General features: G+C 35.5%; 1 protein-coding gene across 4 annotated transcripts in view; it reads left to right on the forward strand.

Annotated features, from left to right (window-relative positions):
• Nucleotides 1–72: 72 nt before the first annotated feature.
• LOC132822963 (DNA (cytosine-5)-methyltransferase 3B-like) overlaps nucleotides 73–12,250 on the forward strand; it is a 289,466-nt gene continuing 277,288 nt past the window's right edge. For all 4 annotated transcript variants that reach the window (XM_060836414.1, XM_060836415.1, XM_060836418.1 and 1 more), the window contains exon 1: nucleotides 73–150. The gene's annotated coding sequence lies outside the window, so the exon portion shown is untranslated. The remainder of the gene's footprint in view (nucleotides 151–12,250) is intronic.

Raw genomic sequence — 12,250 nt, forward strand, 5'->3', positions numbered from 1 at the left:
TGGTGTCTACAGTCGCGAATGATTACAATCCGATTCCCTGCAGCTGTATCGACAGTGCGTCTGGGGGGGTGGGGGGTGGGAGCTGGCAGAATCTGCATCGCATACACACACACCCGCAAGGCACAATCTGAAGCATCCGACACACACCGAGTAAGTTTAAATACAACTAAATCTTTGCATTAGTTTTGTGTATATTGCACTTTCATTTCTGCTGACTTGGCTTTTTAATGCCAGGGCTGATTTGTTTTCTTTTCTTCCTTTTACGAATTTTCCCTTCGTTTGGGTTGTGCCTTATTAAAATGCAGCAAAAAATCCCGCTTTTGTACAATCCCGATGGTTTCAGTGGCGAGTGACACTTTGTTGCAACGCTTCATTCTGTAGTTTTTGACACTTCAGTTTGCCAGCAGTCTTTCCTTTGTTACAAACCCATTTCCGTGCGTGCTGCTTCAGTTAGTTTTATTGTATCGCGGAGAAAGGTTAGTATAAAACGGTCATTGCAAGTATGTGTCAAAATGTATCAAAAAAAACCAAGTTGACTTTGCAGTTAAGATTATTATTTTTTTAATCTGCAATTGATTTCTTTTTCTGGTGAATACCATTCAGAAGCTGAAACGCTGCTTGCTTCGTTTGTTTAATTCAGTCCTGAGCTTTGTTTTCATTTTGGAATCTATACCGGCTAACTCAAGAGTTTACCTTTTTTGCTTTTACAATATATATCTTTATGGTATTTTGCGTTCAGGGATGTTGTAACATTCAAGCATGGATTAGTCAAAGGCTCAGTTAGGTGGCAGTAGCATATTGTGTTATAAATAATAATAGCTCCAGTAGGAGGGTCTCGAAGGAAGTCAGATGACTTAATTATAATATATTAAATATATTTCATGTTAAAAGCTGAGATTTGACTCAAGATGATCGTGGAGGTCGTGGATTGTAAAATTTCACTTGAGTTGCAAAGCATTCGCTACTTTAAAATAATCTTTGCTCAGCTTGTATACGTCCGTCACCGGCACGAAATGACGTCTTGGAGACCTTACCAGATCAATGAATGCAACATGAAATTTAACTTGCGATCCGCCATCAACTTTTAAAACGTTCGTTTCTACAGCAGTCGATGGTCAATGCTGCACTTGCGATCGCTGGCATGTTAAAATTTCATTGTATAAAACTGATAAACTTTCCTTTAACATCTGTATACGCGTTTAACCCTTTTCATTGAAATTATATATGTAAGAAGACTTCCTTGATATAATCCATTGTTCTGACGAAGATGTGTCTTCAGGAGTGGGTTGCAAGTAGGCAATTGGAACTTTTCACAAAATAGAATTCTTCATGAGTAGAACAACATGAAAACCCAGAGTTACTGTAAAACATACAAAATTCTTATGTTGGACTGAATAATTGTGATTTTATAAATGGGGTGTTGATTATTGTGAGATTGATGCAAACAGATGTATCATAATGATAATTGTTTTGAACACGTTTGTTTCATACATATGAACTATAAAATTTAAAGTTTGGATCCTTGGAAAATTAACTTATTGTACAAGTATTCACTACAGACAATTTGCTTTAGCCTGAAACAGGTATAACATTATCAATTTCATTTACTTTGTATCAAATCCAAACAATTATACAAAATAATCTTGGAATGTTCGAGAAACAAATGTATGAATTTTAAAGCTGTTGAACTATTTATGTAGTTCATTGTCTATATTCTGTAAAGTATTCATAGTTGACCTTTAATTTTGATTTTTATTGTACATGCCAACCATAGTGCCTGGTTTATTCTGTTTTCCAAATTTCTGACTTTTTTTCTCCTCTTTTAAATATGATTTTTTTTAAGCCATAGTTAGGTATTAGTTATCTTCTACTGACTGTAAGAGAAACAATCTGTTATGCACCTGCAATACGTTAATAGTTCAAAAATAAAAAAAAACATTATCTTGATAGGTCTTTTTTCCAAAAAGAAACACCCCCAGCTATATTTGATTTGTTTAGGGATCATTAATAATGTTTATAGTATTACATTGACATTGACATTAAAATTCTAAAATAGTGCAATATGAGAGAAACCAGATAAACTACACAAACAGTGTAAAATATTAAACAGGACTAATTCATTTTGCAGTATTATTTTAATCCTATCTCAGTACTTTGAGGATCTAAATCAAGTTTAGAGTTGAGATGCTAAGAAGTTTACTTCTACTCTATGTATTTGGGCATTAATGTAAAACAATAATGCTATGAAGTAATATTAATTTAGTGAAGGAGAAAATACATGCTGCAGTGAAGACTAGTTACTTAAGAAAATAAGTGATTCAGAGTTGATGTAGTTCGAAATCAAAACTAAAATATTTTTAAATACTTGGGAACTACAGACTCTTGTTGTCTGAAGTTGAACAGAAAGGGAAGAGGAGATGAGTAGGAATTAGTTATTGTTCCAGAATGTTTAATTACCCAGTAATTGAGTAATTCCTTCCTCACAAAAAAACACATTTTAGAAAGAGGAGAGTTGAATTGGCTGAGGTAAGATGTAAACTCAGAATAGAATTCCAGACAATAAGTCAACATTTGGAGTATTTTATGTAAAAGGAAGATTATAAAGTTATGAAATAAATACATTCTTTTCAAAAACAGACCACTTTACTAATGAAGTTCTGGAGTAAAGAAGTTAGAAATTAAAATTGAAATGGCTACTTGGGATTTAAAGATTTGATTAAAAGTAACAGAAAATACAAGAAAAGAAGGATACAGTTTTTATTTAAAACCACATGGAAAACAAGAAATATTAGAAGAAAAATCTGAGATGAGTTTAAAAGAAAACAGTAATATGTCAACAAAACAGTTGTTTTTACATTAGTTGAACTGTTGAAAAGAAAAATGAGCTGCAAAGAATAAATAGGTATTATGACACAACAAGTACTACACATTTGACAAAACAGATGAAGTGGAGGTGCCAGGGTTGAATGGGGATGGACAAAACCCAAAGTCACACAACACCAGGTTACAGTCCAACAAGTTTATTTGAAATCGCAGGCTTTCAGAGCATAGCCCCTAGCCAGATGAAGTGACAAAAAAGAGCACACAGACGCAGAATTTATAGGCCAAAAGATAAAGGGAAAAGAGATCATAAGATCACACAACTGGTTTGAGTGGAGTGTTGAATAATAAGTCTGTGCAGGTGATCAAAAGTGTCAGACTGTGTAAGTGTCAACAGCTGAATAACAAGCAAAGGGATGATTTATAATCTGATTAAAGGAGGTAGAGATAATTACAAAAAATTAAAAATAAGGTGGTGCTTGAGACAGACCAAATGGCTGGAATAACATGATAGGAATAAGCGTCTCATGCCGAGGGTCTAACCCGTAATAAGTAATCTTAAACTGTACAAACCAGTTAGGGTAGAAAGATCATGACAATTTATCAGGGTGATGGTGTCAAAACAGGACAGTAAAGAAGATAAAGAACAGTGTGGTGGCATCACATACAGCGTGACATGAACTCAAGATCACAGTTGAGGCCGTCTCCATGTATATGGAACTTGGATATCAGTTTCATTGATTCTGCATTGTGTACTTCAAAATCTGCCTTGGAGGATGCTTACCTGAAGATCAGGTACTGAATGTCCTGGACTGTTGAAATGTTAACCGAGTGGGAGAGAACATTTATCCTGCGATTGTTGCACAGTGTCCATTCATCCATTGTCATGGTATCTACATGGTCTCTCCAATATACCATGTCTCGGGCCATCCTTGCCTGCTAGGTATGAGATAGACAACATTTACCAAGTCACATGAGTATCTACTGTGTCTGTGCTTGGTAGTGTTCCCATGTATGATGGTAGTATCCATGTTGGTGATCTGACATGTCTTGGAGAGGTTTCCATGGCAGAGTCAGTTTTTTGGAATTATCTCTTTGCCTCATTGAATCAGATTATAGGTTGTCCCTTCACTTCTAATTCAACTGTTGACAGTACTCACACCATCTTACACTTGGGGTCACATGCAGAGACTTATTATTTGACACTTCACACACACTGGTTGTATGATCTTTTGATCTATGTGTTCATAAATTCTGTATCTGTGTACTCTTCTCTGTCACTTCATCTAACTAGGAGGCTGCTCTCCAAAAGCTTGTGATTTCAAATAAACCTGTTGGACTATAACCTGGTGTTGTGTGACCTCTGCCTTGGAGGTTTTACAAAAGACATTTTACAAAAGAGAAGAATACTGGGGAGAGACAGATTAGTTAAAAGCAGGGTGTGTGATGTTTTGATAAATAAAAGGAAACTATTGGAGAAAAGTTATGGGTACAGATTGCTGGAACCTACCGAACTACACTCACCGATCATAAGGAAATGAGGGAAGAGACGTGAGAAGAACTTTTACTCTGTATCTAATAGTGAGCATGTACTGAACCTGGACTTGGCAATGAAATAGAATAGCTATTTGCAAAAAAAAGGGAACTAATCTGGATATTACATGCCACATAGTTCTTCAATGATGGTAGAGAGGAAAAAAAAAAGCTGAAAATAATAAATAAATGTGTTGAATTAACTAAAATTTGATTTCAGAAATGAAAATTCTGCCTGATAAATCAAATGGAGTTCTTTGAAGAGGTAGTATGTGGATGAGAAGAGGCAATGAATGTGGAGCTTGTGGACTTCAGAAAGTCTTTTACACATTGGAGACTATTGGAAATAATTAAATGTCATGATATTAAATGGAAGTTGGAAAATTAGATCATGATCTAGTTAGAAGGTGTAAGACCTGTCATAGATATTAAGGCAGTTCTCAGAATGGTTGGAAGTTGGCAATGGTTTCCACAGAGGTATGTTTTGGGACCACTTTGCTCACTGTCTCTTATGATTTGGAATTAAGACCAGAGAGGATGGTTCACAATTTTACACACATCATAACAAAATAGATAATTAACTATTTTGAGTTTGAAAGAAAGCTGAAGGGGGATGTTACTAACATGGTGATATTAGCATACAAATAGCAAATGTAAACATTACATCCACAAGTGAAGATGAGTGGAAGCAATGTTTTCATTCCTGCTTGTTGGTCTGTTTATCTCAGAATATCTCAATGTATCTCAAAAACTAATGGATGGATTTCAGCAAAGTTAGGTATACAGAGAATGTATGGCCCAAGAAGGAACTGTTCAGTTTTGATTGAGGATGTGGCTCCTGCTCCTAGAAGTTTTTTTTAAAGATCTATTAACATTAGAAAACAGGGAAAATTGATTTTTTTTGCTCTGTGTTGTGGATTTTTGTTTTAGTATGAAATTGATCATTTTGGATTGCCATAACTATTGCACTGAAATTTGTTGCAGTTGTCAACTATGAGCAGTTTTCAAAGCAGGTTGTTTGATGTGGATTGTTCTGAAATCTGCCTATTGATATCAAAGATGTTAATAAATTTTTTTCAACGTTGTATTTGTAGGACATCAACCAAACAGGGAAAGGCCTTGAAGAAGAGCTGAGTAATTCTAAAAATGTTGGGTTAGAACTGAATAGTGGAGATACACACTCTATTGATTGCCCTCTTGTTAAACTTTGAGTGGTAGAAGAGCTGGTAACATGGATGAATAAAATTACTTGGGTTTAGATGCTCAAGATATTAAAAGTAAGACTTCATTAAAGCCATTAAATAAACTTCCCGGAATAATGGCAAGAGATGTAGCTTACAACATTCAAGATTAAATCATGAATCTGCATAAAATATTGGTATGTAATGGTAGTAAGGTCTTGTGGATGTTTTGGACTCCACAATGTAGTAAGGATCCTAATGCAATTGTTATGGACGAGGCCAGACCCCTTCAAAAAAGTAGCCCAGACCCTAACTTTGCTAGTTTTAAGCAGGTGTTAGGTGAATATTCTAGGGGAGATGCAACTGGTCAAACCACTTAGTTTTAAACAAAACAGAATTTGTTTACAAGATTACCAAATGAAACACAAACAAAAGAGAACAGAATTCCGAATAACTTAACCTATCCGAAAACCCAATAGATTATCCCAACTTAATGATACTGTTCCAAATTTTTACAACAGTCCCCATCTTTTGCAAAAAAAGATAAAATCAAACACAGGATCTTGTCGGAGAGAAGTCAGAGGGAGGGAGGGTCAGCATGGACCTGCTTCTCTTGGGTCTAGCAGCTTCACAGCTGGCTGCTAAAATCCAAACCAAACCAACCCAAAGAAAAACTGAGCTGAGAGAACTGACCATGATGTGGAGGAGCCAGTGTTTACTGGTGTGGACAAAGTTAAAAATCACGCAAAATCAGGTTACAGTCCAAAAGATTTATTTGGAAGCAACCGCTTGATGAAGGAGCAGCACTTCCAAAGCTAGTGTTTCCAAATAAACTGTTGAACTATAACGTGGTGATGTTGGAGAACTGGCCACTCCCCTTTCATTGTACAAGTGTATTTTATAAAACTTCAAATCATTCTTAAGTAGATTAACCCCAGTCATTTCAGAGTTTGTGTCTTTACCATCTCCTGAAACAAAACCAAGGATAACCTAATCTTGTTAAGGAGCAGCATCATCACACATTTATTGAGGATAGTACAGATTAATTAAAATTTTGTCTGTTCTGAAGAAATACAAAAATAAAGAAAAACTTGAAAGATTGAAATGGATCTTATTAGAAAATAAGATTATAGGTAACTTGATAAAAATGCAGTGTACATGTTTTGAGAGGACTGGACAAAGAAAATAGAAACAACTGTTTCCCTAGGTTTAGGGTCAATGAAGCTACATTATCGTAAGATTAAAAATAAGTAATGCCAGACAGAAAATGGGAAGAAGCTTTCGATTTTTAAAACCCTCTCAGTGAAAACAATCTTCGTTACATGATTGGAGAGAAGATGGAAACAAAGCTATCATAGATCTGTTGCTTATGTCTATCAAAACTGCTTCACCAAACAGACTGCTTCCTTACTGTAATTATTATCTAATATTGATTATTGAAAACGTCATAGACAACGATTATTTAAGAGGTGACCATATATTTCAAAGAAAATTAATCAAATTTTTATCACAATTTTTTTATTTCTTTTGTCCATTTCAGAATTGAAGACATTTAATTCTTCCACAAAATCCTTCTGTAAGTGTTCAGTTCTTGGTTCACAATTTTATACAAGTTAAATGTTCTTTCCACACAAAATGTTAATAAGATTAGAAATTATTTCACTTCTATTGCCCAATCCCAAACTTGAACAGATTCAAGACAATAAATCACTCTGTTTTTTCTTCCATTACACACGTTATTTGGTCTGTTGGACAGCAAGCTGATGATTTGGCATGGAGATTTGTTTTCTCATTAAGTTTCTGACCAGAACCATGCTGTTTAGAAAAATGATGGCAGAATCTTTTGGTGGTGACAGGATCTTTGCTGTAAGGAGAGCTGGTGAGAGCCCATGTTGACACTCAACTAGAAGGCTCACTGCATCTTGCTTCACTGATGCATTTTACAAGCCTGTTGAGGTGCCAAGCTAGCCAGAGAACAGTGGTGCCGCCAAGGAGGCTACTATAATGACATCCACCCAAGCTCTATAATAGTGGCTAGCTCCCAGGCCAGGGATGCACAATGCTGGGAGGAAGTTGAATGTTGGACTGCAAAGAGTGAGGAAGGAGTAAGGTGATTGACAGAAAATGCAGGAAGAACCAAATTCCCTACAATTTCCCAAGCCCCACGAATCCACACACTAACCTGAATGAGTTTGTTTGTCCTACTCACCACACAATGAGCCCACCATCTGTCATTGGGTTAATACTAGTGACTTTAAGATGAGACCTGTATATGAGTATTAGTTGGGCATTTATGCATCTCAGTTGTTGGGAGGGTAGGAAAATTGTCCGTAGGCCTTCTTGCCAAAGAATTAGTTAGGGTGAAGGCAGGAGGTGGCAGGTTTTCGCCAGCTAGACGCTTGCCTGATTAAATCCTCCAAATATACACAAGGTTATGCTCTAGGTTCTGCCCAGTAACCCTCAAGGGGTATAAATAGTTATTACTGGTCTGTTGTTTCTACAGAGGAGCAGTTTACCTGATATTTAGAATTGGATGACCTGCTCTATCTGCTTGATTGTAAGAGCAATGAGATCATAGATCAAAAAAGTACCTGTACAAAGAAATAAGCAAAAATATCTACACTTTAGAAAATGCAGCACAAAGAAACAAGTATAAAACTGTAAATGCTGATGTTCTACTGGAGAAACAGGCAATGTACATTGCACAATGAAGGAACCCTAACCTGAAAGTTAATCTTTCTTTCTCTGCACTGATAGACCTAATGTGGTCCCTAGGTTATATTTCAAAGATAAATTTAGTTTGAGTCATTTTGTGATTCCTTACTGTCTGTGAAATGGTTATACCCTTTCAAAATTCCCAATTTAGCTTATCTTTATTGTTTCTATTGCAATAAAATATTTGAGTTGTCTGACATATTTCAATCTGTAGCATATGTAGTTCCTCAAGTGCTGCAATAACTATTCCTGATCTCCCATATTAAAAAAAATTCAGTTAATTGCTTTAACAGCAGAAACTTTAATAGAAACTTTCTTTAATCAGTAAGATGTGCAACATTACAACAAAATACTGCCACTTGGAAAAATTCACAGTATCATTTCAATAAATGTATCAAAGTCCTTTTTAAAATCTATATAGAAATCATTTGGACTTTGTTAATTAGGGGGCGAATGATGTTAAATGCTGTAGTGAGACTGATTCATCATCATTATGTAGAGTTTTTTTTTATTTCAGAGGAGCATTTTATTTATTAAGAAGCATTTGTATTTTCAATCAAAACATTTGTTCTTGTAGCCACAAGGAATGGCACCCTTTAAAGCAGATGGTCACATTTGGTTACACTAAAAAAAAGGTTTCAAACTACAAATGTTTTCAAGTCTGCTGCAGATAGGGGTTAGCCGTTATTATCAGTAATTTATTTATTCATAGTGAAATAAGTCTACTGGGCTTTTACAATTAATGCAGTTTCTTTTATATGCCTCATGTTTAGAAGAGAAAGCTGACATGACTTAATTCAAAACTCAATTTCATTGCAGATTGTGAAATACTTGTGAGAGCTGTATACTTGCCAAAGTCAGAAATCTCTTGTAGCAAAATGTTTGAAGGAAATCAACAAATTAACTTGTGGTTTTCAAATGTAACTAGTAACATTTTGTCATTCAAAGTGAGTAGAATGTGACAATTCGTGAGCAGCACACTTTTTACTCCTGCAAAACATACTACTACAATATGTGTCTTGAGAACTTTTTTTTATTCTTTATAGAAAGTGAATGACACTTTAGTTAATTTGGGCACTGACCCTGCTACCCAAGAAGAATGCTTTGTCTTGGCTGGATGTGAAAGAATTCTGACATAGGTTTGCAATATAATGAAGTTTGACAAATTTAGAAGAAAGTAACTAGGTTATTTTTTAACAATGGGATGAAGGTTAAGGAAGTGGTTGGAAAATGGTGTTAGGTTCTTCAAATTTTGTGAGGAAGTTTTGTGATCATAGTTTGTCTTGTTTCATACATATACACATATCTGTCAGTACTCATTCTATTTTTGACAAACAACAGGAGGGAGGGATGACACAAGGAAAATAGAAGAGGGACTGGGTTGGCCTGTGGAATGTGGAATTAGGGACGGGATGGTATGTAAGGTGGAATGGGAGATGGGAATAAGGTGGCATATGATGGTTTGGATGAGGATGATGTGAGAAGGGAAAGCAATAGGATAGGTATATTCGAGGAATCACATGAAAGGATGGAATGGTGTGAGATGTGAATTTAGAGGTTCTGTTGTCACGTCAGTACTTATCAAGTGTTTTGCAGCTAATTTGCCACATGAAAAATCATTTTCTGAACACTGAAGTTATTTCCACTGAAATCTGTGGTCAATGCTGTAGTTGATACATAAGGCATTTGAAGACCATTCATATCAAGTTACTGATCCTCTTGTGGCACTGCATTCCAGGCCTTTGGGAGTTGACCTTCCATTACCTTTTGAGTGTACGTCTGAAGAGTGCTGTGCAATCATAGAAGATTGCTTTGGCTTTCTCTTCTCTGCCAAGACTTCAGTGCAGTGTCTGAAAACCTTAGAATCCATTCTCTTCTACATTATACCATTCTTCATCATTTCCCTGGCTGATTCACTTCCTGTGTAACCCACACTACTTGCTTTAGTCACAACGCACCTCCCCACTAAGTGGTATCACAACAATACTGTCTACATGAAGCAATAGTTCAAATAAGCAGGCAACACAAAATTAGGGTTCAACTTGCATTATATATGGCTCCCATTGTGCACATTTTTGGCCAACATTTAAAGTTAGCATGTGAGTTGTATAATGTAATCCCTTAAGGAGAATAAATGTGTACTGATTGATTTGTTAATGCTGTCTTTATTTTGTTCTCATTTATTCAAGTTGTCTGACAGATCTTATTAAATTCATATCTGTACTGAACTTTGAAAAGACTAAAGATTATGACAAAAGTTCTAATATTTCTTGCTGATGCAGTTACTTAACAAAGTTAAGTTTTCTTTTCCTTTATCATATAAAAAGAGAAAGTCTAACCTAATATTATATTGACTTTCAATGAGATTAGAATTGCTGGATTCCACACCATCAATGTTCTGGAGTCACCGTATATTCTTGTGTAAAAGTCAATCCCATGTAAAAATTGACCCCTTATTTTTGGCCAAAAAATCTTGTATTTTTCATATATCTTGTGTAAAAGATGACCCTACAAATTGCATTATTAACCTCTTACAAAGGAAACTGCACATTCCCATTAACACACATAAACAAAATCACATTCATTCATACCGGTAATTCTACTCATCGCTGTTTGTTTACTAAATTGCATCTTGATTCATTCGTTCATTCATAACTCCACTTAGTCCACTTGGTTTACTACAACATGTTTTGATTCATTTATTCATTCAGGCCGGTACTAAGTCTATCAGTACTTATTGTATTTTGTTCACTATATATCCAGAAGTTAATATTGTTAAAAAGTTAATTGTTTTAATTGTGCCATTATATCTGAATAAACATCAGATATATTAGCTACATATATCTTTAATTCTTTGATGCATTTGTTAATGTTGCTGAGATTCATTACATGCGCAAGTAAATGGGAGGGAAATATAAGAATTTGGCCTGAAAGTTGGCCTGAAATTTAATAAATGTTTCCTTTAAAGTGTGCCATCATACCAGGCCATGACAGTGTTATTTTCGTACTGGTAAGTATAAAGAACATTTCCTACTCGTAATTCATTCTTGTTTTTCTTGCTTTTATTAGGTAATTACCTTTCCTGGAATTCATTGTGTTTTTCTTCTTTACCCGGGATGAGTTGAGTGATCAAATTTACTTCTGCTAACAATACAATATTTCGAACTGCAGCATGAATTTGAATCCCTCAAAACTAGTACATGTGTAATAGTCGACCCTATAAATTGAACCTTTAAAAATAGTCTAAACATTTGACTTTTACATGAGTATATATGGTACATTGACTAGAATTGTAACTGGACAAGGTAGATAAATCAAGGACAGGTCAGGTGCAAAGTATTCTGCAGTATGTAAGTCAACTCCTGCTCCTCCCAACATTTTTTCTCATTAACAAGATCAAAGTCAAATTTAAGCTCGCTGGAATACTCTATTCTTGCCAGCCAACTACAACTGCAGTAATAATCATGACATCCCATTCACTACCTCAAATATTTGCTCCCACCACCATCGGGCAGCAGTGTATACCATTGACAACATGCTGTCTAGCCATTTGCTAAGGATTCTGCAATATAACCTTCCATATATGAGCACTTTGCCACCTAGAAGAACAAGGGACCTGCCAATACTGGCACTTTTTGCACATTTCCCTCCAAGATACATGCCATCATGGTTTGGAAATATATTGCCATTCATTTGTTATTAGTTGATCAAAATTTTGAATTATAACTGCATTGTGTCTGCGCCAACAATGCATGGACAACAGTAATTCAAGAAAGTGGCTTACCACAATCTTTGCAATGAGCCTTAGGAAATAAATGCTGATAGGAGATACCCACATCCCATAAGTTAATTTCAAAAGCAATGATTTTATAACACAAAGTGCTGGAGGAACTCATCAGGTCTAACTGCGCCTGTAGAGAGAAGCAGAGTTAATGTTTTGAGTCCAGTGACCCTTCATTACACTGACAGCAGTAGGCAGTATTTAGCAGGTGGTTTCCTTT

The sequence above is a fragment of the Hemiscyllium ocellatum genome, chromosome 15 (genome assembly GCF_020745735.1).
Source record: "Hemiscyllium ocellatum isolate sHemOce1 chromosome 15, sHemOce1.pat.X.cur, whole genome shotgun sequence".
Lineage (NCBI taxonomy): Eukaryota > Metazoa > Chordata > Chondrichthyes > Orectolobiformes > Hemiscylliidae > Hemiscyllium > Hemiscyllium ocellatum.